This window comes from Triturus cristatus, chromosome 5_1 (assembly GCF_964204655.1).
Source record: "Triturus cristatus chromosome 5_1, aTriCri1.1, whole genome shotgun sequence".
Classification (NCBI taxonomy): domain Eukaryota; kingdom Metazoa; phylum Chordata; class Amphibia; order Caudata; family Salamandridae; genus Triturus; species Triturus cristatus.
Window position 1 is genome coordinate 731002685 of NC_140587.1, and position 25812 is coordinate 731028496.

Consider the following 25812-nt stretch of genomic DNA (forward strand, 5'->3'; position numbering starts at 1 on the left):
AGATTAGTACATGGTACTGGATCAGTCACTGGAGGAGTGCAAGATGAGTGACAGGGTGTTTATTGAAGTATATAGATACTGACTAGTTAATTGAGAAAGAAGTGAAAGACAAGTGTGTAGGTGACTAAAGGCCTGCATGCATAGTGGATAGACGTTTAAACAGTCCATGAGCTAAGACCTCAGACACTGCACGATTACCTGGGTACTGACTGAATCATTACACTACTGCAAGGAGAGTGTTACTGGGTTAACGTTTTTAAGTTTTTGTGTTTTGGTGCAGTGAATCGATTACTACATAGTGCCAGATGAGTCACTAGAGGTGTGCAAGTGGACTGAAGAATGTTTACTGGAGTTTATAGATACTGACTAGTTAATTGAAGAAGTGAAAGACAAGTGTGTAGGTGACTAGAGGCTTGCATGCATACTGGACCGACGTTTGAAGCACTCCATGGGCTAAGGCGTGGGTCACTGCATAAGTACCTGGGTACTGACTGAATCATTAGAGTACTGCAAGGAGAGTGCCTAGATGAATCTTTTACGTTTTGGGGTTTTGGCGCAGTGAAAAGATTAGTACATGGTGCTGGATGAGTCACTGGAGGTGTGCGAGGGGAATGACAGGGTGTTTATTGGAGTATATAGATCCTGACTGGGCAATTGAAGGTGTGAAACACAATTGTGTAGGTGGTTAGAGGCCTGCATGCATAGTGGATAGATGTATGAAGTAGTCCATGTGCTAATGACGGGTTCACTACATAAGTACCTGGGTACTGACTGAATCATTAGAGTACTACAAGGAGAGTGCCTCGGTGAATTTATAAGTGTTTGGCTTTTGGTGCAGTAAAGGGATTAGTACATGGTGCTGAATGGGTCACTGGAGAAGTATAAGGGGAGTGACAGGATGTTTGCGGGAACTGTATGAATACTGACTGGGGTATGAAGACAAGTGTGTAGGTGGTTCGAGGCCTGCATGCATACTGGACAGACGTTTGAAGCAGTCCATGCCCTAAGGCCTGGTTCACTGCATGAGTACCTGGCTACTGACTGAATCATTAGAGTACTGCAAAGAGAGTGCCTGGATGAATCTTTTAAGTTTTTGGGTTTTGGCGCAGTGAATAGATTAGTACATGGTGCTGGATGAATCACTGGAGGTGTGCAAGGGGAGTGACAGGGTGTTTATTTGAATATATTGATACTGACTGGGCAATTGAAGGTGTGAAAGACAATTGTGTAGGTGGTTAGAGGCAAGCATGCATAGTGGATAGACGTTTGAAGTAGTCCATGTGCTAAGTCCGGGGTCAATACATAAGTACCTGGGTACTGACTGAATCATTAGAGTACTACAAGGAGAGTGCCTTGGTGAATTTATAAGTGGTTGGGTTTTGGTACAGTCAATGGATTAGTACATGGTGCTGAATGGGTCACTAGAGGGGTGCAAGGGGAGTGACAGGGTGTTTAATGGAGTGTATAGATACTGACTGAGGAATTGAAGGTGTGAAAGACAAGTGTGTAGGTGGTTAAAGGACTGCATGCATAGTGGATAGGCGTTTGAACCAGTTCATGTGCTAAGGCCTGGCTCAGTGCACGAGTACTTGGGTACTGACTGAATGATTAGAGTACTGCAAGGAGAGTGCCTTGGTGAATTTATAAGTGTTTGGGTTTTGGCGCAGTGAATGGATTAGTGCATGGTGCTGAATGGGTCACTAGAGGAGTGTAACGAGAGTGACAGGGTGTTTGCTAAAAGTGTATGGATACTGACTGGGGAATTGAAGGTGTGAAAGACAAGTGTGTAGATGGTTAGAGAACTGCATGCATAGTGGATAGGCGTTTGAATCAATCCATGTGCTAATGCCTGCCTCACTTCATTACTACTTGGATATTAACTGAATGTTTACAGTATTGCAAGGAGAGTTCCTGGGTGAATACATAAGCAATGACTGGCTTCTAATTCTACCTAAACTTGAGAACAGGAAAGGTTGTTACCAGATGCTTCTCTCACAATGCTTACCCAAATGCACACAGACTCACAGTGTGATTCTAGACAAGCAACACTACCCGTAGGAGTTTACCAAAACTCATTCACTTCTCTGGAAGGGGGAAGGGGACTGCATACAATCTACATATTTTAGTACTGCATGTTAGTGTAGGAGCCTGACTCATTTTCTGAATACATAAGCAATGACTGGCTTCTAATTCTACCAAAACTTGAAAACAGGAAAGGTTTTTAAGCAGTTATGTGTATGCAAAGATATGAAGTACCCAAATGCTGCTCTCACAGTGGTTCCTAAATGCACACAGACTCACAGTGTGATTCTAGACAAGCAACACTATCCCTTGGACTTTACCAAAACTCATTCACTACTCTGGAAGGGGTAAGGGGACTGCACACAATCTACATATTTCAGTACTGCACTTTAGTGTCAAAGCCTGACTCATTTTATCAATGCATAAGCAAAGACTGGCTTCTAATGCTACTAAAACTTGACAACATGAAAGGTTTTAAAACAGTTATCTGTCAGCAAATAGACGATGTTACCAAATGCCTCTCTCACAATGCTTACGCAAATGCACACAGACTCACAGTGTGATTCTAGACAAGCAGCACTATCTCTAGGAATTTACCAAAAGTCATTCACTACTGTGGAAGGGGTAAGGTGACTGCACACATTCTACATATTTCAATACTGCACACTACTGTGAAAGCCTGACTCATTTTGCAATTCCATAAGCAATGACTGGCCTCTAATGCTACTCAAACTTGACAACAAACCAAATTTTAAAGCAGTAATCTGCAAGCAAATAATGATGTTACCAAATGCTTTTCTCACAATAATTGCCCAAATGCACACAGACTCACAGTGTGATTGTAGACAAACAACACTATACCTTGCACTGTACCAAAACACATTTCTTAATCTAGAAGAAGTACTACATTTTAGTGAAGAAACATGACTCATTTTGCAAATACATAAACAATGACTGGTTTCTAATTCTACCAAAAAATAAAAACAGCACAGTTATCTGTCTGCAAACACATGAAAAACACAAATGCTTATCACAGAATAGTTTCTACATGCACACACACTGTCAATAATATTGTAGATAAAAAACAGTACCTGTGGTTAGAAAAGTAATCCATAAAGTAACTAATTGCATTTAAATAGAAATTCACATTGAGCTCAATGTTGCTTTGTGTTTGAAATTGTGTTGCCCATTGCAACAACTGTAACTACTGTACTTCAAAGTCTGTTGCCTATTTGCCAAGTATTTAAACTAAAAGTAATTCATTCTGAGACAGTATATTTTGTATTGTAATGTATAATGTAATTATAATGTAATTACAAAAAATATCTAAAAATGAATAGTTTAAAACATGTAGTAAATCAGTATAAAAAAAATCAGTATAACAATTAATACATTAAAAATTGTCATTTTCAAGTTCAGCACACAATGTTGCTAATCAAAACAGCAAGCGTGCTTGACTTTTCAACATATCAGCTTATAATATATAATGTTCCTTTCAATCAGTTTTTGTTAACCAATAAGAATCATGCGTTTAAAAAACAGAAACATGCACCCTAGTTTTCAGTGTAGAAGGTTGTCAAACAACCAATGATTTCTTGTCTTTTTTCAAAACTGCATTTTAGCCACCATTTTAGAAAAATCTTACTTTTCAAACTGCCATTTTATTTACAGAGACCATCTGAGTGCATCCAGACCTCCCTTCAAGATGCTTAGAGTGGATTGTGGGGCACAGCTATATTTTCTGGAGCCAAAGGTATGCAGAAAACAAAGACATTCACAAAGACCTAGGTTTGCCAAATGTAAACATTAAATGGATTGGACAGAGAAGGTTAAAGTGGCACCAATTGATGCCATTGGTAAAAGCCTTTATGCATCTCCAACACCCTGACCTCATAATAGTGCACTGTGGTGGCAATGACCTAGGCACTTTGACTGGGGTAGGTCTGGAAATGCTTATGAAGGACACCTTTGCAGAATTTATTTATCTTTTTCGCAAAACTGCCTTTGTGTATTCTAACATATGCCAAAGGCAGAAATGGAACTAGTCCAATCATTTTTGTCCACAGATTGAGAAAGCTAGGAAACATGTGAATAAATCTGTTTCTGCTTTTCTCCGAGACTATAGAATGGGGTCCATTTACAATAACAATCTGCGCTTTCAAATGCAAGAGATGTATAGGAGAGATGGAGTACACTTTACTGATGAGGGAAACAGAGTCTTCCTCAACAACTTTAGACTGTATAGGTACTTACTTATGAGTACCAAAAACTCTCAATGAACACAACAGCTCTTTTTAGAGCCACTCCAGAACCAAACACTTAAGCTTGATGTTTATCTCCAAATAATTTCATTTTTTTTTTGCTTGGAGTCGCGCACCCAACGCGCTAGGAACCGCACACCCTACGCGAGAGAAATCGTGCACCCAACGCGTTAGGATGCACGACTCCTAATTTTACAGTAAAAAAAAAAAAATAGCCCCTATCACTAATTTTTATTATCCTCGGGGACCCCATCACCCGGGGCTTATAAAAAATGTTGGGGACCGTGGAGGGAGCCCCAATGCCCCCACGGTCCCAGCCGGCTCCCCGCGTCCTTCAGCAGCCGGCATTGTTTTTCCACATGGGGAGCTGCTGACATGCAGCTCCCCGTGTGGAAAAGCAATATGTTTGGATTTTGAAAGAGAGACCAGGTTTCCCTGCTCTCTCTTTCAAAATCCAAACAAAGTTTACTATAGGAGAGCAGGAGACTCCAGCCCTCTCATAGCAAACAACAGTGTCCTGGGGGTGGGCACCCCAGGACACTGTAGGAGACGGCCCTGGGGGGTGGTGGTCCCGAGGGCCCTCAAATGCTCCAGGAGGGGGGCCACGCAGCCCCCCTCCCTCAAAAAATAAAGCCCTTGGGGTCGGTGGTCCCTGGGGCTTGGGGGGGGCCATTCAGCCCCCCACCCTATTTATTTTGTAGCCCCGGGGGGTAGCGGTCACCGGGGCTGTCCCCCGTGGGCTCCCCTTTTAAATTTTTACGCATTTTGCCCCCGGGATTTGGCACCCCGGGGGCTAATTATTAAGGAAGCGCGAAAGCCCGCGCTTCGGTTTTCTTTTTTACGGCCGGATCAAAATCCAGATTGATGTTTAAAAAAAATAAAAGGGGGCCCAGGGGTGTCCTTCTGGGACCCCCTAAGCAACACTAGAGGGTCAGAGTATTTCTACCCTGCCCCCTTTACATCTTTCACACACTTATTTCCCTTACTTCCTCAGCCTCGCTTCTACCGAGGCACAAAATGGCTGCCAACAGTTCCTGGTTTCGAATGTTGACAGACACTTGACAGCCAATTAGCACGTGATCGGGAGGGTGCACGCATGGTTCGCAGAGGATGCGCTCAGGGTGCGCATAGGGTGCACGGATCCTCCAAGGCCATAGGTATATATGTACTTTTAACTGTAATTTTCTCAGGAACTACTGAATGGATATACACCATTTAAGCAAAAGGCACGAGTCTGAACTGAGGACAACCTCTTTGGCAAATTTGGTGTAATTCCGTTCAGCAGTTCGTGCTGTAGCTGCGTCAAAAGGTCCTATGGGAAATTGCATGGGGAAAATGCGTTTTGGGACCCCCCTTTTTTCTCGGCCCCCGCTTGACGAATCACCACGAAACTTTCAGGATAGGAGCGGACCTAAAGTTTGGAAAATTTCGTGAAGATTCATCAACCGGCGCCAGACTTATTGGGAATAGAATGTTGCGGATTTCCTATGGAAAATAGGTCATAACTATAACTACCTACTGGCGACCGCCAGTTGGTAATATATATATATATATTTTCTACTGGCGGTCGCTAGTAGATAGTTATAGTTAGGACCTATTTTCCATAGGAAATCCGGAACATTCTATTTGGAATAACGTTGGCGCCGATTGACAAATCTTCGCAAAATTTTCCAAACTTTTGGCCAGCTCCGCTCCGCTCCTACCCTGAAAGTTGTGCGGTGATTCGTCAAGCGGGGGCTGAGAAAAAAGGGGAGTCCCAAAACGCGTTTTCCCCATGCAATTTCCCATAGGACCTGTTGTCGCAGCTAGAGCCCGAACTGCTGAACGGAATTACACCAAATTTGGCAAAGAGGTAGTCCTCAGTTCAGACTTGTGCCTTTTGCTTAAATGGTGTAAATCCGTTCAGTGGTTCCTGAGAAAATTACAGTTAAAAATACATATATATCTATGGCCGAGGAGGATCCGCGGACCCTCCCCGCACCCAGCATGGGGAGTAGCATGTTAGCTGCTCCCCATGTGGAAAAGCAATGCCGGCTCCCGCAGGAAGCGGGCTGGGACCTGTTGGGGGATTGGGACCCCCCCCATGGTCCCCAATGAGATGGCCAGGCCCCGGGGGATGGGGTCTCCGGGGCCAGTAGTGGCGCAGGAGGGGGGCCACGCGGCCCCCCTCCTAAAAATAAATAATTCAAAAAATGTCCCCGGGGGATGGGGTCCCCGGGGCCTAAACGAGACACAGGATGGGGGCAAGGCCACGCGGCCCCCTTCCCAATTTTTTTTTTTAATGAAAAAATACAAATTGGGGGCAGGCCCTGGGGGATGGGGTCCCCAGGGCCAAACAATAAGAAAAAGAAGGGGAGCTACACTGCCCCCCCTTCTTAAAAAAACATTTTTTTTTTTTAAATGGGATCGGGGAGGAGGCCACGCCCCCTCCTTTCATCTCTCTGCAAACGCGCCCCCTGGCACGTTTGCAGAGGGGGAACAAATTCCCCTTCAATATTGGGGGGTCCCTGGGGGCCAACTAGCCCACCAGGCACCTCCAGTGTGTGCCAGGGGGCTGCGTTGCAGAGAGGTGTAATGAGGCCACGCCCCTTTTTACACGTTTCTGCATCGCAGCTCCCTGGCGCTTACTGGAGGTACCTGGTGGGCTAGTTGGCCGCCAGGGGACCTCAGGATTCAAGGGGACTTAATCTCCCAACTTAAAACGTGCCACGGGGTGCGTTTGCACTGTGGTGAAGGTAGGGGGCGGGGCCTGAGGTGATACTGGGCAAACACGCCCTGTGGCGCGTTTTAAGTTGGGGAATTCATTCCTCTTCAATCCAGAGATCCCCTAGGGGACAACTAGCCCACCAGGTACCTCCACTAAGCGCCACGGAGCTGGGTTGCAGAGTATTGTAAAAAGGGGTGTGGCCTCTGAACACCTCTCTGCAACGCAGCTCCCTGGCGCATACTGGAGGTACCTGGTGGGCTAGTTGGCCGACTGTGACCTCAGGATTCAAGGGGACTTAATCCCCCAACTTAAAACAGCCCACGGGGCGCGTTTGCACAGTGGTAAAGGTAGGGGGCGGGGCCTGAGGTGATATCTGTGCAAACACGCACTGTGGCGCGTTTTAAGTTGGGGAATTAATTCCTCTTCAATCCTGAGGGTCCCTGGGGACCAACTAGCCCACCAGGTACCTCCAGTAAGTGCCAGAGAGCTGTGTTGCAGAGTGTTGTAGAAAGGGGCGTGGCCTCTGAATAACTCTCTGCAATGCAGCTCCCTGGCGCATACTGGAGGTACCTGGTGGGCTAGTTGGCCCCCAGGGGACCTCAGGATTGAAGAGGAATTAATTCCCCAACTTAAAACGTGCCACAGGGCGTGTTTGCACACGTCACATCAGGCCCCTCCCCCTTCCTTCACCATTGTACAAATATTCTTCTAAAATCGGTTGAACTACGAATTCCGATTTACTCACCTGTTATCAGGAGAGAACCCAGGGCTGCATCTTTTAGCCCAGCACAGACCCTGAAAAGTAATTCTAAGCGTACTTACCAGTAACTTGTATTTCCTTCCATAGGAATCCATTGTGTGGTTTTCACCCGAAAATTTTCTAAGTGTCTATTTTCACAAACTAAAAATACTCCTAAAAAATCGTCTGTATGACTTAAACACATTCTTTCAACTGTTTACAGGAGGCTGGATCCAGGATACACCACTGAGTAAGAAAAAGTAACGATAACACTACTTACCTGCTAAGTGAATTTTCTGCCATAGGATAACATTGGTGATTCTATGGGAAAACGTTTTTAAGTGTCAAGTTTTAAAATACAATAATATTCCTTAAAAATTACTACTGTAACCAAAGCCCTTTTACTCAACGGTTTACAGGAGATGTCCAAGGACTGAATCTAGGATCCAGTCCTGTGGTTAGAAAAGTAATCCATTAAGTAACTAATTGCATTTAACTAGAAATTCACATTGAGCTCAATGTTGCTTTGTGTTTGAAATTGTGTTACCCATTGCAACAACTGTAACTACTGTACTTAAAAGTCTGTTGCCTATTTGCCAAGTATTTAAACTAAAGTAATTCATTCTGAGAAAGTATATTTTATATTGTAATGTATAATGTAATTATAATGTAATTAAAAAAAATATCTAAAAATAAATAGTTAAAAAATGTAGTAAATCAGTATAAAAAAAATCAGTATAACAATTAATACATTAAAAATTGTCATTTTCAAGTTCAGCACACAATGTTGCTAATCAAAACTGGAAGTGTGCTTGACTTTTCAACATATCAGCTTATAATATATAATGTTCCTTTTTCCTTGGAATCGCGCACCCAACGCGCTATTAACCGCGCACCCTACGCGAGAGAAATCGTGCACCCAACGTGTTAGGATGCACGACTCTTTTTACTGTAAAAAAAAAATAGCCCCTATCATTAATTTTTATTATCCTCGGGGACCCCATCCCCCGGGGCTTATAAAAACACGTTGGGGACCGTGGAGGGAGCCACAACGCCCCCACGGTCCCAGCCGGCTCCCCGCGTCCTTCGTGAGCCGTCATTGCTGTTCCACATGGGGAGCTGCTGACATGCAGCTCCCCGTGTGGAAAAGCAATATGTTTGGATTTTGAAAGAGAGAGCAAGTTTCCATGCTCTCTCTTTCAAAATCCAAACGAAGTTTACTATGGGAGAGCGGGAGACTCCAGTCCTCTCATAGCAAACAACAGTGTCCTGGGGGTGGGCACCCCAGGACACTGTAGGAGCTGGCCCTGAGGGGTGGTGGTCCCCAGAGCCATCGAATGCTCCAGGAGGGGGGCCACGCAGCCCCCCTCCCTCAAAAAATAAAGCCCTGGGGGTTGGTGGTCCCTGGGGCTTGGGGGGGCGTTCAGGCCCCCACCCTATTTATTTTGTAGCCCCGGGGGTAGCGGTCCCCGGGGCTGGGGGCCCCCCTGGGCCCCCCTTTTAACTTTTTACGCATTTTGCCCCAGGGTTTTTGCACCCCGGGGGCTAATTATTAAGGAAGTGCGAAAGCCCGCGCTTCGGTTTTTTTTTTACAGCCGGATCCAAATCCGGATTGACGTTTAAAAAAAAAGGGGACCCAGGGGTGTCCTTCTGGGACCCCCTAAGCAACACTAGAGGGTCAGAGTATTTCTACCCTGCCCCCTTTACATCTTTCACTCACTTATTTCCCTTACTTCCTCAGCCTCGCTTCTACCGAGGCACAAAATGGCTGCCAACAGTTCCTGGTTTCGAATGTTGACAGACACTTGACAGCCAATTAGCGCGTGATCGGGAGGGTGCACGCACGGTTCGCAGAGGGTGCGCTCAGGGTGCACATAGGGAGGCCATAGATATATATGTACATTTAACTGTAATTTTCTCAGGAACTACTGAACGGATTTACACCATTTAAGCAAAAGGCACGAGTTTGAACTGAGGACTACCTCTTTGGCAAATTTGGTGTAATTCCGTTCAGCAGTTCGTGCTGTAGCTGCGTCAAAAGGTCCTATGGGAAATTGCATGGGGAAAATGCGTTTTGGGACCCCCTTTTTTCTCCGCCCCCGCTTGACGAATCACCATGAAACTTTCAGGATAGGAGCGGACCGGAGCTGGCCTAAAGTTTGGAAAATTTAGTGAAAAAAACATGTATTTTTTTTAATCGCCGAGATTCGCGCACCCAGTGCGAATTTCAGCCGAAAATAAAAAAAACATGCAGCGCGGCCTCCCACGCTGAATATTCTGTTTTGCCCCCGGGGGCCAAATCCCGGGGGCATAATTTAAAAAAAAAGTGTGGGGGGTCCCAATCCCCCCCACACTGCCCCGAGGACCGCCACCCCCTGGGGCTCCAAGATTGAATATGCGGGGGGCTCACGGCCCCTCCGCAGCCCCAGGGACCGCCACCCACCGGGGCTTCATTATAAATGGGTGGGGGGCTCAAAGGCCCCCAAAGCCCCGGGGACCGCCACCCCCGGGGCTTTAATTTAATGTATGCGGGGGGCTCATGGCCCCCGCAGCCCCGGGGACCGCCACCCCCCGGGGCATGTTTGTTTAGAAAAAAAAAAGTGTGGGGGGGCTCAAGCACCCCTCACACGCCCGGGGACCGCCACCTCCCCGGGGCACTAATTATTTAAAATAGGGGGTCCGTTATGGACCTCCAAGCCCCGGGGACCACCACCCCCCTTGGCTTAAAATTAAGTGGGAGGGGGCCCCCCTCCTGGAGCCAACGATGGCCCTGGGGACCGCCACCCCTCAGGGCCGGATCCTGCGGTGTCCCGGGGTGCCCACCCCCGGGACACTGCTGTTTGCAATGGCAGGGCGGGAGCCTCGCGGCTCCCACCCTGCCATTGCAAACTGCTTTGCTTCATTGAAGCGAGAGCAGGGAAACCTGCTCTTGCTTCAATGAAGCAAAGACGATTGCTTTTCCACATGGGGAGCAGCATGTTAGCTGCTCCCCATGTGGAAAAGCAATGCCGGCTCCCGCAGGAAGCGGGGAGCCAGCTGGGACCTTGGGGGGATTGGGACCCCCCCATGGTCCCCAATAAGATGGCGAGGCCCCGGGTGATGGGGTCCCCGGGGCCATTAGTGGCACTCGCCATTAGTGCCAAATTTGTGGTAATTCCGTTCAGCAGTTCGGGCTGTATTATTATTATTATTATTATTAATATTTATAAAGCGCGACAGCTACTTCCAACGGAAGTGTCCCGGCGCTGTAGCTCATCGCAAACATTTTTCTCAGCCCCTGCTTCACGAATCACCCCCAAACTTTCAGGATATGAGCTGACCTGGATAGACCTTTTTATGGGTGAAGTTCACAGAGATTCGTCAAACGACGCCAAAGTTATTAGCAAATCAAAAAATGCTTTTCCTATGGAAACTAGGTTCTAACTATAACTACCTACTGGCGACTGCCAGTAAGTAATATATATTATATATATTATCTACTGGCGGTCGCCAGTAGATAGTTATAGTTAGGACCTATTTTCCATGGGAAATCCGCAACATTCTATTGGGAATTTCTTTGGCTCTGATTGATGAATCTCCAAACTTTTGCCCAGCTCCGCTCCACCCCTGAAAGTTTTGTGGTGATTCGTCAAGCGGGGGCCGAGAAAAAAGGGGGGTCCCAAAACGCGTTTTCCCCATGCAATTTCCCATAGGATCTGTTGTCGCAGCTACAGCCCGAACCGCTGAACGGAATGACACCAAATTTGCCAAAGAGGTAGTCCTCAGTTCGGACTCGTGCCTTTTGCATATTTGGTGTGAATCTGTTCAGTAGTTCCTGAGAAAATTTGGGTAAAAAAGTTAGTGATATCTATGGCCGGGGAGGATCCGCAGATCCTACCCGCACTGTAAGCGACCCTCCCCGAACAGAGCGCGCACCCTCCCGATCGCGCGCTGAATGCTAATTGGCTGTCGAGCATCCCTCTACATTCGAAACCAGGAACTGTTGGCGGCCATTTTCTGTCTCGGTATAAGCGAGGCTGAAGAAGCAAGGGGAATAAGTGCGTAAAACATATAAAGGGGGCAGAGTGGAAATACTCTGACCCTCTACAGGTGCTTAGGGGGTCCCAGAAGGACCCCTTGGGGCCCCCCTTTTTTTAAAAAAAAAGCGGCGAAATGCGCGCACGGTGCGCGCATCCTATCGTGTTGGATGCACGGATTCTCTTGCGGTGGGTGCTCGGATCCACGGCAACGTTTTTTGAAAAATGACAAGAAATCATTGGTTGTATAACAACTTTCTGCACTGAAAGGTAGGGTGTATATTTTTGTTTTTTAAAGGTATGATTGTTATTGGTTAACAAAAACAGATTGTAAGGAACATTATATATGATAAGCTGATATGTTGAAAAGTCAAGCACACTTCCTGTCTTGTGTAGGAACATTGTGTGCTGAACTTGTGACCCGTGAGCTCAGTGCAGTGTTCCATGACCTGTTTCTATGGTAACAGGCAGAAGGCAGATTGGGGAAGGGTTGAAATGTATTTCAGTTGGAAAGGGTTGAAATGTTTAACCAATAGAAATGTGTGTTTGCTTTTGAGTTTATGTGCGAAGGATTGTGATTTGATGTTTATATGTATATGTGTGGAAAATGAAAGGGAAACTTTTTCATTCTTTGCTTTTGCTGAGAGGTGCACAGTGCAGAGATTCTGTACAAGAAAATATGGTGAGTGATTGATATACTCCTTAATCTACAAAAGAACTTGAAAGATGAGTTATTTAATTGTGAGGGGATGTATGTAGACTATTTTAATCAGACTAATGTATTTTCCCTGCTAAAGTGTAGGGAGTACTTTTTTTCTCTACAATGTGTGTGCATGTAGTAACCAATCTGTGATAGGCATTTATATTTTTCATTAGTTTGTAGACAGATAACTGTGCAGTTTTTATATTTTGGTAGAATTAGAAACCAGTCATTGTTTATGAATTTGTGAAATGAGTTATGTTATATTTCTATATTAAAATGTAGTACTACTTCTAGATGAAGAAATATGTTTTGATATAGTGCAAGGGATAGTGTTGTTTATCTAGAATCACACAGTGAGTCTGTGTGCATTTGGGAACCACTGTGAGAGAAGCATTTGGTAACATCGTGTATTTTCTGACAGATAACTGTTTTAAAACATGTTATGTTGTCAAGTTTTACTAGCATTAGAAGACAGTTATGGCTTATGCTTTCATTAAATGAGTCAGGCTTTGACATAAAAGTGCAGTCCTGAAATATGTAGATTGTGTGCAGTTCCCTTACCACTTGCACTGTAGTGGATGAGTTTTGGTAAACTGATAGGGATAGTGGTGCTTGTCTAGAATCACACTGTGAGTTAGTGTGTATTTGGGATCAGTGTGAGAGAATCATTTGGTAAAATCATGTATTTGCTGACAGATAACTGTTTTAAAATCTGTCATGTTGTGAAGTTTTAGTAGCATTAGAATCCAGTCTTTGCTTATATGTTGATTAAATGAGTCATGCTTTGACACTGATGTGCTGTACTTAAATATGTAGATTGTGTGCAGTCCCTTTACCCCTTCTACAGTAGTGAATGATTTTTGGTAAAGTCCTAGGATAGTGTTGATTGTCTAAAATCACACTGTGAGTCTGTGTGCATTTGGGTAAGGATTGTGAGAGAAGCATTTGGTAACATCGTGTATTTACTGACATAGTAATGAGTTTTGGTAAACTCCTAGGGATAGTGTTGTTTGTCTATAATCACACTGTGAGTCTGTGTGCATTTGGGAACCACTGTGAGAGAAGTGTTTAGTAAGATCGTGTATTTGCTGACAGATAAGTGTTATAAAACATGTCATGTTGTCAAGTTTTATTAGCATTAGAAGACAGTTATGGCTTATGCTTTTATTATATGAGTCAGGCATTGACAGTAAATTGCAGTTGTGAAATATGTAGATTGTGTGCAGTTCGCTTACCACTTGCATTGTCGTGAATGAGTTTGGGTAAACTCATAGGGATAGTGGTGCTTGTCTAGAATCACACTGTGAGTTAGTGTGTATTTGGGATCACTGTGAGAGAAGCATTTGGTAACATCATGTATTTGCTGACAGATAACTGTTTTAAAACCTGTCATGTTGTGAAGTTTTAGTAGGATTAGAATCCAGTCTTTGCTTATGCGTTAATTAAATGAGTCATGCTTTGACACTGATGTGGTGTACTTAAATATGTAGATTGTGTGCAGTACCATTAACTCTTCCAGAGTAGTGAATGTGTTTTGGTAAACTCCTAGGATAGTGTTGCTTGTCTAAAATCACACTGTGAGTCTGTATGCATTTGGGTAAGGATTGTGAGAGAAGCATTTGGTAACATTGTGTATTTGCTGACATATACCTGTTTTAAAACCTGTCATGTTGTGAAGTTTTAGTAGGATTAGAATCCAGTCTTTGCTTATGCGTTGATTACATGAGTCATGCTTTGACACTGATGTGGTGTACTTAAATATGTAGATTGTGTGCAGTACCATTAACTCTTCCAGAGTAGTGAATGAGTTTTGGTAAACTCATAGGGATAGTGGTGCTTGTCTAGAATCACACCGTGAGTCTGTGTGCATTTGAACAACAGTGAGAGAATCATTTGGTAACATCATGTATTTGTTGACAGATAACTGTTTTAAAATCTGTCATGTTGTGAAGTTTTAGTAGCATTAAAATCCACTCTTTGCTTATATGTTGATTAAATGAGTCATGCCTTGACACTGATGTGCTGTACTTAAATATGTAGATTGTGTGCAGTCCCCTTACCCCTTCCACAGTAGTGAATGAGTTTTGGTAAAGTGTTAGGATAGTGTTGCTTGTCTAAAATAACACTGTGAGTCTGTGTGCATTTGGGTAAGGATTGTGAGAGAAGCATTTGGTAACATTGTGTATTTGCTCACAGATAACTGCTTTAAAACCTGTATTGTTGTGAAGTTTCAGTGGCATTAGAAGCCAGTCTTTGATTATGGGTTGATTAAATTAGTCAGGCATTGAGATTAAACTGTAGTCGTAAAATATGTAGATTGTATGCAGTTCCTTTACCACTTCCACTGTAGTGAATGAGTTTTGGTAAACTCCTAGGGATAGTGTTGTTTGTCTAGAATCACACTGTGAGTCTGTGTGCATTTGGGAACCACTGTGAGAGAAGTGTTGGGTAACATTGTGTATTTGCTGACAGATACGTGTTGTAAAACATGTTATGTTGTCAAGTTTTAGTAGCATTAGAAGACAGTTATGGCTTATGCTTTCATTATATGAGTCAGGCATTGACAGTAAATTGCAATAGTGAAATATGTAGATTATGTGCAGTTCCCTTACCACTTGCACTGTAGTGAAGGAGTTTTGGTAAACTCATAGAGATAATGGTGCTTGTCTAGAATCACACTGTGAGTTAGTGTGTATTTGGGATCACTGTGAGAGAAGCATTTGGTAACATCATGTATTTGCTGACAGATAACTGTTTTAAAACCTGTCATGTTGTGAAGTTTAAGTAGGATTAGACTCCAGTCTTTGCTTATGCGTTGATTAAATGAGTCATGCTTTGACACTGATGTGGTGTACTTAAATATGTAGGGCCCGATTCACAGAACAAATGTAAGACTAAATCCTAAACTTAGTACCAATCTGGTATTCACAGAATGCACCTAGTACTTCTGGTATTCACAGAATGAACTTACTACTTTTGCCATTCACAAAATGAACTTAGGACTTTTGCTATTCACAGAATCCATTTACGACCACTAAACTTACGTCCGCACTCGGGCCGGAATTTCCACCCCTGGAGCGGAATTTCCGGCCCCGGAGCGGAAAGTCCGCACGCGGGCCGGAAAGTCCGCTCCGGACGCGGAATATCCGCTCCCGGGCCGGAAACTCCGGCCTCGGGCTGGAAATCCCGCTCCCGGGCCAGAACATCAGAATTGGGACCAGACTACAATAACTGTTGCCATTGATCATGTGAGCCAAGGGGAAACACCTGTTCAAGTCCCAACCATCCCCCACCATGCATCAGCTGACACACTCCAGCCAATCCTAGCTCGGCAGCACGTATAACTGCAGAGCAGACACACACAAAACCTTTCAACATGTCACTGAATGTGTTTGTTGCACTGCCCCTTGCCATGCAGCAAAACCACTTGAGGAGGAGGAGGAGGAGAGCCAGAGCAGAGAGGATCTTCAGACAGAGGATCAACTTATTTGGAATGTCCAGTCAAGATATAAGGGCCAGGTACCGTTTCCCTCCAAAAATCATCTTGGATATGGTATGTGAGTGGGAGCAGGAACTTGACTCCGTGACCTGCTGCTCACATGCAATACCAGCATAGCCAAAGATCCTATCAGCGCTCCATTTCTTCGCCACTGGCTCATTCCAAAGGGTCTCCAGTGACCATGTGGGCATATCCCAGGCGAGCCAGTCGCGGTGCCTGCATCAGGTACTGCGATGCATCACTGCAAGAGCCCACCACCACATACATATGCCACCGACACTGGCCCTGAGACAAAGGGCAGCACGAGATTTCTTTCGCATTGCACAATTTCCACGTGTGCTGGGTGCAATTGACTGTACCCATGTGGCCCTTCAGCCACCCCGCCACATTGCACACATCTTCTGCAACAGACACCGATGGCATTCCATCAACGTGCAAGCTGTCTGTGATGCCAGAGGGAGGTTCATTGATGTGCATGCGGTGTTCCCCGGCAGTACCCATGACAGCTTCATATTCCGCATGTCACCTCTTGCCCGGCGGATGGCTGCGGAAGAATTTGGCAACATGTGGCTACTGGGTAAGTACCAAGCGTTAGAAAGGAGGAATATGTGTTTTTGAAATGTCTGAATGCCCCCCAACATTAACCATTGTACTATAAGAATCATAAAGCTAGATACAGGGCCCACCTGACAATGCATGTAATACAGTATAGATCATGTCCTGTGCAAGTCAAAGAGGGAAATCTAACCAACTGCCCTTTCCCCTCTACTCAGGTGACGCTGGGTATGCACTCACCCCACATCTCCTCACCCCTTACAGGCGTGCAGACACTGTACCACAGCGTAGGTACAATAGGGCACACATACGGACTCGAGCCATCATAGAGCGCACTTTTGGTCTGTTGAAGTCGCGATTCAGATGTCTCGACCGTACAGGGGGGGTGCTGCAGTACTCCCCAGAAGTAGTGTGCAAGATCATTTTAGCCTGTTGTGTCTTGCACAACATTGCCTTAACGCATGGCTTACAGATACCGCTGGAACCTCGGCTACCTATGAATCTGGGAAACCGGGCCATGGCACATAACCAAGGTCAGGGCATGCAAGTCCGTGAGCAGCTTGTTGCCACGTTTTTCACATGAGCAAAAACTGTAGTGGAATAGACTAAATGTGGATTGCTGTCTGTTGCCAATGATGAAACTTGGATATACACGACTGTGTCAATAAATTCCTTCCTGAGGCAACTTTGCAACCCACACTAACTGCATGTTAATCACAGCTCTTGACAGTAGTCAAAAGGTTGAGCCTGCATCAGCACATGTGCCCATGTCAGCGATCAGTGTAGTGGATGTCCCGAAAGAATCTATAGCCGCAGATGCAAGATGATACATGTACTGAGAGACACAGCCGGACCTCATGATGATGGGTCTCTTAATCAGAAAAGGCCATAACCATAGCATTGTCGGCCCTGTGCCATCAACAGATGTGACTCCCCCACAAATGATGCGCCCACAACGTGAGTGATGCAATGGGTCAATCAGACACCATGGGGCAGATTAATGTGGGACTTGCGACCCTTTCACGCTGCCGTTGCGTCACTTTCGTGATGCAGCGGCGGTGCAAAGCCAGCGCCATGCTGCGGGGTATGTACTATATGACGCATCTGGGAGATGCGTCACGTTGTAAAGGCTTGCGCCACATGTAGGCGTTCTGGCGCAGGGGGGGGGGGGCTTCCGGCGCAGGAACGCCTCATAAAAGTGGCTGGCTGAAATCTACAATATTTCACTCAGTCACTTTTAAGGCCATGCTGCGTCAAAACCCTCAGCCTGCTTGAAGCAGGCGTAAGGATTGACGCAGCATCATAGGGATAGGGCACCCCGAGCCTTGCTGGAGCTGCGTTGTGCATGCGACGCAACTCCAGCAATGCGCTGCCTTTCCAACGGGGGATGCGTCACGCATCTGCACATCCGAGCAGCACGGTGCACCGAATTGTCAATGCGGCGCATCTGTGTTGGCGCACTGGTGGGCAGATGCATCGCAACTCTTCTGACGCATCTCTGCTGATTAGCAAAGATGCGCCAGAAGCCGTAAGTCTGCCCCCATGTGTCTGTGATATATCCACACTTCTCAAACACAATGTTCCGGAACACATCACACAACTCTGCAAATGAGCACCTAATATGGACTACATGTACCATAATGCAAAGCATGAGAAACTCAAACAGAAACTGCAGAAATGTCTTGAAATGGTCTCTTCACCCTCTTGTCACATTTAAATATTTCTCACATGCACTGTCTTTTCTTTTTTATCCACAACAGAACAGCAGGATGGCAGTAGATGTGATTCCAGATTGTGGATGGATCTGGATGAATACAAAATGGCAGGCAACTATTTCCTGTGATGTATTTGCTGCCTCCCACTCCCTGTCAAACATTTCCTGTATGGAATTATATGTTCCGGGTCATTTTCGGAGTTTGCGGCCAAAAAGCGGAAGCTCCGATTACGGAGTGTACGGCTCGAGTGCGGACGCTCCGATTATGGAGCGTACGGCCCGTGTGCGGACACCCCGCTCCGGAACCGGAAACTGCGCTCACGGGCCGTAAACTCCGAAAATGACCCGGAACACATAATTTCATTCAGGAAATGTTTTACAGGAAGTGGGAGGCAGGAAATACATCACAGGAAATAGTTGGCAGCCATTTTGTGTTCATTCTGAGTCATCCTCTATCACAGACAGATCCTCTGACATCCTGCTGCTCTCATCCTTCTTATTATCCCCATAATGGCTGAGGGTTACGAAGAGAAGGCACCCCCTTTCACTGAAAGTGAGTTGGACATCTTGGCTGAGGGGGTGCTGGCCAAATTTTCTCAGCTATATGGGGACCCTGAACACCAGCTGAGCAATGCAGCCTGGGCCAGGCTGTGGGCCAACATCGCCGAACGCTGCAGTGCAGTGGGAGTCCACACCAGGAGTGCGAGGGCATGCCGCAAGCGCTGGGAGGACCTAAAACGGTGGGCCCGGCACAAGGCTGAGGAGCTGGTGGGCCAGTCTTCCCAGCACCATGTGCATCATCCTCGCCTATCCCCACTGTACAGGAGGGTCCTGCGATCAGCTTGGCCGACCCTCCATGCTCAGCTGGAGGAGCATGAGCAGCAGGGACATGGTAAGTGCATCATATGCTAAATGTGTCTGGGAGTATGATGTGAGTGAAACAGTGCTGTACCATTGTGTGTCCGATGCCTCCATTCACAGATTCCGTGTCCATGCAGCAGTCACCAAGCGTAAAAAGGCACACTGTGGCATATGGACTGTACAGGGCAGAGTGCATTTTGGGAGTTGGAGTCTCGTCATGACAACTGGCTAAATGAGCCATAATTGTGCATTTGTACTGAAATCAGCTCTTCCCGCACCACTACAATTTGCACTAGGAAATCATGTGTGCATTGGATGAGCAATGGTACAGACACTGTCCAGTGTGCGCATGGCAGGCCAAAGGGTATTGGATGCTATGACTTGCATTGCATTTTTAGAGTTTGGGTTCCAATTGTGACAAAACATCATGTGCCATGGAGTCAAGACAGACTTTGACATCCTTGCATCACTCTTAAGCGCTTCTAAATTTGCAAGGGGTGTCCACTGACAGACGTCTCAGCCTCAGTGGCCTGTTTCACATTTCACATGTACAGGTAGCTGTCACTAAATTCCCCCAGTGTTCAGCGGTGTACTGCATTACCATATCAGTCACCAAAGCCAATATGTGCCACTGGATTGTCAGTACATGTGTGGGGACAGCCAAAGGCTAGACTCACAATTTAGCTACAGAAATAGGCCAGAGCCTCAGTGCATGTGTGACCCACATTCGCCACTTGTCGTGTCCCATACAATGCTACAAAGCAGATGACACTTGTCCAGACCTTCAATAGCTGCGACTCCCTATGAATGGCCATAATCTGAGATTCGGGACTTCATGTTCTCCATTGGTGGACTGCTTTTGGAACCTGCACATGTAGCTGTGGCAGGACACACAGATCACCAGAATGCCAGGTTGAGGGTTGGCCAATACAGTTGTGTGAGCCACACACAGCCACGTGAGATGGCCATGTCAGACTCAATCCAGTAAATGACGGTGAACATACACGTAATGTCAGCTCATAGACACTGACAACTATTGAGTGTGATCAGAGGAAAATAAGTCTGACCTTGGCTCCTATGAATGTGTCTCGTCCTGCATGACACAAACATAACATTCGGATTTTGCTTACATTTCAGCAGGCACAGCTGGCGAAACAGAAGGGCAGCAGGACCAGGTCCGGAGCAAGAGGCCACCAGTGCGGCGGCGGCTACACCCTCTTTCCACCAGCGAGGAAGAGGAGGATGAGGAGGGACCCTCAACATCAAGAGGCAAGGGGATTGCGCCCACCCGGACTGACAAGGGACACCCTGATGCTGGTGCCACATCCCGGGTGAAGGCTGCAGACATTGAATCGGGAGTGGGTGAACACGACACCTCGGACCATGAGGTGTTGGGGAGCTACTCTCCTCAGGACTCTTCACCTGTGGTCCCTGAAAAGGTGTCCTCGGGGCAGGCCAACAAACAATCTGGGCCTGCCATCAGCCACTCCCTACCTCTAGAGTTCCCCATTCCATTGGGGGACCCAGCTGCATCCCCTGCAACCAGTCCCCCTCATCGTAGCCGCCTGCTCCCCAACATCATTGGCTCCGGACCTCAGGCACCACATCCCTCCTTTTTCCCCCAGGCCCCTCCCGGTGTTGTTCCTCCTGTGGCTGTGCCAGTGGACTTGATGTGGATGTGTGAGGGTCAGCCAGACATGTCCGCTCGCATCCAGCTACAAGTGTTTATGGAGGTATGCATGATGCGAGAGGACATGCTCCGAACAATGGCCTCCCTCACCACCAGCATCAATTCACTGACCGCAGCCATCTCGTCTGTTGTCTCCCCAATCCCTTCCCATACCACTGTCAATGTCTCCCCCTGTCCGTTGGCCCACACTGTTTCCCCCCGTACTCCTCGTGTGGCACGAACCCAAGTGGTGCCTGTTCCTGCACCCGCCAGACGTGTGCCTGCATCGGACTCTGAGGATCTGGACATTGTGGTCCTAGAGGATGACCAGAAGGACACTTGACTTTTGACGTGAACAATTATTTAATTTTCCCCTTGTAAATAGACTGTTTTCCCTGACGCTCCCTGACGTGTTATATTTTTTTTGCCCCACCCCAATCCAGGTTCCCATCTCCCTCTGCATTAAGATCATCATTTGTTTTCCTTTCTCCCTTCCAAACGGACGGTTGTTCTTTTGTACCTTCTTAAAATACAATTCGGAATACTAATAACTTCCACTTGTTTGACTTCATTCTGAATGTCTGGTTCTGAATATGGACACATATTTGGTGAGTCATCTGCTATGCACATAATGGCTGGTTGCAATGATGGGTTACACTTGTAACTGTGTCACACACACACATACCTTCTCACATCTCGAGGCCACCTGCAACGTTACACAGGACATGATACACAACAGATTTTTATTTTTGGTAGGTGTTTATTTGGTGCACACACAATCACGTGATCACATTGTCCTGGGTTCCTGTCACTGGTGAGTGCGACGCCGCAATTTAGGGGGGGATGACCGCTCCGAGTGCTCAGGTCTGGCTCGCCGCCTACGTGGAGGTGGGTACTGTCCAAGGGACTGTCCAGGGTCATCCACATGTGCTGGGGCAGATGGTGTATGCACACTTGATGGTTGTGCCTGGACAAGGGCAGGTTGTGCACGTGGTGGGAGTGCCAGTACAGGTGGTGGTGGTGGTTGTGCAGGTGGCGGGAGTGACTGTACAGGTGGTGGTGGTGGTTGTGCAGGTGGCGGGAGTGACTGTACAGGTGGTGGTGGTTGTGCAGGTGGCGGGAGTGACTGTACAGTTGGTGGTGGTGGTTGTGCAGGTGGCGGGAGTGACTGTACAGGTGGTGGTGGTGGTTGTGCAGGTGGCGGGAGTGACTGTACAGGTGGTGGTGGTTGTGCAGGTGGCGGGAGTGACTGTACAGGTGGTGGTGGTTGTGCAGGTGGCGGGAGTGACTGTACAGGTGGTGGTGGTTGTGCAGGTGGCGGGAGTGACTGTACAGGTGGTGGTGGTTGTGCAGGTGGCGGGAGTGACTGTACAGGTGGTGGTGTTGGGAGTGCCAGTTCAGGCCGCTGGTGTGGATGTCTCCCTTTGCTGTGTTGGTGTGCAGTTGGTACAGGTGTGGGGATGTGCTGTCCTGTGGGCAGATATGATGGCTCCCCTCCCTGCGTTGACCGTGAAGGGAAAGGTTGGCTCACTCTCAATATGCCCTCCATCATCTTCATGGCCAAGGCATGGTGTCTTGCACTCTCTTCCCTCTGGATGGATAGCATGTCTCGCATATTTCTGGACATGTCCTGCCAAGTCCTATCCATCCTATCCAACACTTGGCTCAGCCTCTCCACCGCCTGAGGGAAGTGGACCATGTCCTGCAGGGAGTCCGACATGGCGGACAGGGTAGCCCCTATGGCACTAATGTCCTGCCTCACATCGCTCTGCTGTTGGAAGAAGTCCTGCTCCCACTGGTCATCACAGCCAGGTGCAGGCCCTCTCTGCAGCTGTCTGCCATGGATGGGATGTGCAGGTCCTACGGCAGGGGGTGGGGTGGGAGGTGGGAGCCTGTGGGCAGGTGAATGGTGCCCAGGGGATTCCAGCAGCACAACAGGGCTGGTACTACCCCCAGATGGTGGAGAGGATGGCAGGGATACACTGTCTAGGGAAGAGTGGGTAGGGGAACCACCATGTTGGTCCTGGACGTGAGGACTGTGAGGGAGTGATGTCTGTGTTGTGATGCGTGTGTGCTGTGGCTGGTTTGCTCAAGTCTGGGGACAGGCCATGGTATGCCTGGGAGGAGGCGGAGGGACGTTGCTTGGCAGAGGAGTTGATGCCCTGACCGATTTAGCCAATCTGGCACGATATCGCGCATTGGCATCTTCATCGTCAGACATGTAGTCCTCATCATCCACCAAGTAGAGGTCCTCAGGAAATTCTTCCTCCTCCTCCTGAGCAGTGCTTGCAGCCGACATCACAGCTTGGAGGATCAGGGGATTCTCCCCTCTGATTCCACGTCGGCCCGCACTGGTCATAGGCCTGTCATCCTCGTCATCTGCATCCCCTGGAACAGAGTTTGTAACCGTATTAGGGATTGACCTGGTATGACATGTGGTGCAACACAAGGGTTTGTATCAACTGTACTTTGCATCAACAGATGAGGATCATGTGACCTGTGTAGGGTACCACCACAAATGACAGCTCACACCATAGCACTGAGGTGTTACACAGATACAGGCAAACTCACCAGCTCCAGCCACAACTCTCTGTCCCTTGGTGTTCCCCCCTAGTGTCACCTGCTGGACCTGTCTCCTCACGGGCCTAGCTGTCCCTGAACCAGCAGCTGTAGAGGGAAGTGACAACATTCTCAATTATCTGCATCACCAATTGTCAGACAGGCACATGACACTCCTGATTTGTATTTCACTTTGTACACAACAACTGCTGATTACATGCAGAGGGGAATCGGGATCTCTGTCATGGCTTTGGAGTCGAAGCCAGTGACACACCTCATGCCAGAATTACCTGAAGGACGGGTGCGCGGGGGTCGAACTGCAGCAGCCAGGATGTCATTCAGTCCCCGGGATGGTGCACGCTGCTGGGGTGTAATCCGGTCAGCAGCTGTGATAAGACATACAGGTCTATATTTTGCAACCACAGATGGTAGCTCTGAGCCAACATGTCATTCACAATGACTATTTGTGGGTAATCCAGAACTATGTGCAGCATGTTTAGCTCCTGAACATTACATTTGGGCACCTGCTCACATGCAGCAGTTGCCAGCCGTTCCCTCCACACAGCAGTGACATCAAGAAGATGACACATCAACAGACACCTCATGCTAGAATTACCTGAAGGACGGCTGCGCGAGGGTTGGATGTCATTCAGTCCCCGGGATGGTGCATGCTGCTGGGGTGTAATCCGGTCAGCAGCTGTGATAAGACATACAGGTCTATATTTTGCAACAACAGATGGTAGCTCTGAGCCAACATGTCATTCTCAATGACCATTTGTGGGTAATCCAGAACTATGTGCAGCATGTTTAGCTCCTGAACATTACATTTGGGCACCTGCTCACATGCAGCAGTTGCCAGCCGTTCCCTCCACACAGCAGTGACATCAATAAGATGACACATCAACAGACACCTCATGCTAGAATTAGCTGAAGGACGGCTGCGCGAGGGTTGGATGTCATTCAGTCCCCGGGATGGTGCATGCCGCTGGGGTGTAATACGGTCAGCAGCTGTGATAAGACATACAGGTCTATATTTTGCAACAACAGATGGTAGCTCTGAGCCAACATTTCATTCTCAATGACCATTTGTGGGTAATCCAGAACTATGTGCAGCATGTTTAGCTCCTGAACTTTACATTTGGGCACCTGCTCACATGCAGCAGTTGCCAGCCGTTCCCTCCACACAGCAGTGACATCAATCAGATGACACATCAACAGACACACATGTATGAGAAGATTACTGATAGGAAGGGATAAAATGACCCGGATTCCTCCCCATTACACTGCTATCACCTTTGCCAATCAGACTTACATATTTCCAGAGTCTCATGTTGTTTGTTGTCAAGTCAGAAAGGGTTTCATGTGTGAGATTTACAATAGTCAGGGACATGATGTTGCTCATTTGTGCTTCCCCACGCATGAAGTCACACATATTTGTATGAGAGAACACAGATGTCTTATGTCCATCCTTTGAGTGTCCTCCCTTTGCGTACTCTATTTCCCAGATCATGGTACTACTTAGCTGACGACGATTGGTGTCTTGTACAGCAGACATCCAAACCTCTTTTGTCAAACACTCACCTATACATGTGAATACAGTAGGAGAGGAGGCAAGCAGAATGTAACATTTGGTTTATACTCACACATTGCGGATAGGCTGAGAGGCTTTGATGCCTTCTGCCTGCACTGGATTAGCGTGTTGCACTTCTGCCTAGTCATTTAGCAGGTGTAACTGCATGAAGATTCACCTTAGCAGCCCCTACATTAATCTCAAAGGTACACTACTGGCATCAGTGTTGGCCTCAGCCATGCTATTTTCATCATGGTGTTTCCTATCATTGAATTGCAAGCCAGTTGTGTTTTGGTCACTTCATATGACTCATGGTACTATTGAATGTCCATTCTGCACTCACTTGGCATACATTTTGTGTCATCCTTTCATTAGCCACCAGGGTCTGATCTTGCATGGGTTCAAATGCCATATGTGAGCATATTGTGATGCAGAACAACAGTGTTGTAATACACATGCAACATACGGCGGACGTGAAAGGCACATTTCATGAGCAGTCAGCCTGATATATTCTTGGGTTCCCCTCCCTTGGTCCAGCACGGGAACAGTGTGTGGGCCCTGAACAGATGTCACATCCAACCTTGTAGCAGAAGTCAGTGTGTGTCTTTGATTTTGGGAGGACCTCGTTGTACCTACAATGATAAGTGTGTTTTGCTACTTAACATTCCGGCAGCCACATGTGATGCACTAGATTTCTGGCACAAAGGATGAGCACAAGCAGTTGTGGGCACCAGCGTTGCATTAGTGTGTTATACGTAATATCATGATTGCTCCCACATAACTTCGTGTTCCGCAACTACGAAGGTTTGATGAGCCAAGACATGTAATATATTGTCTTCAGCTGTTCACAATTATAATTAGCTAAAGGTGGATGTCCATTAACTACTCCAATAGTAATGCAGCTATTTGTACATCTCTGGTTGACTTTCATATGTGG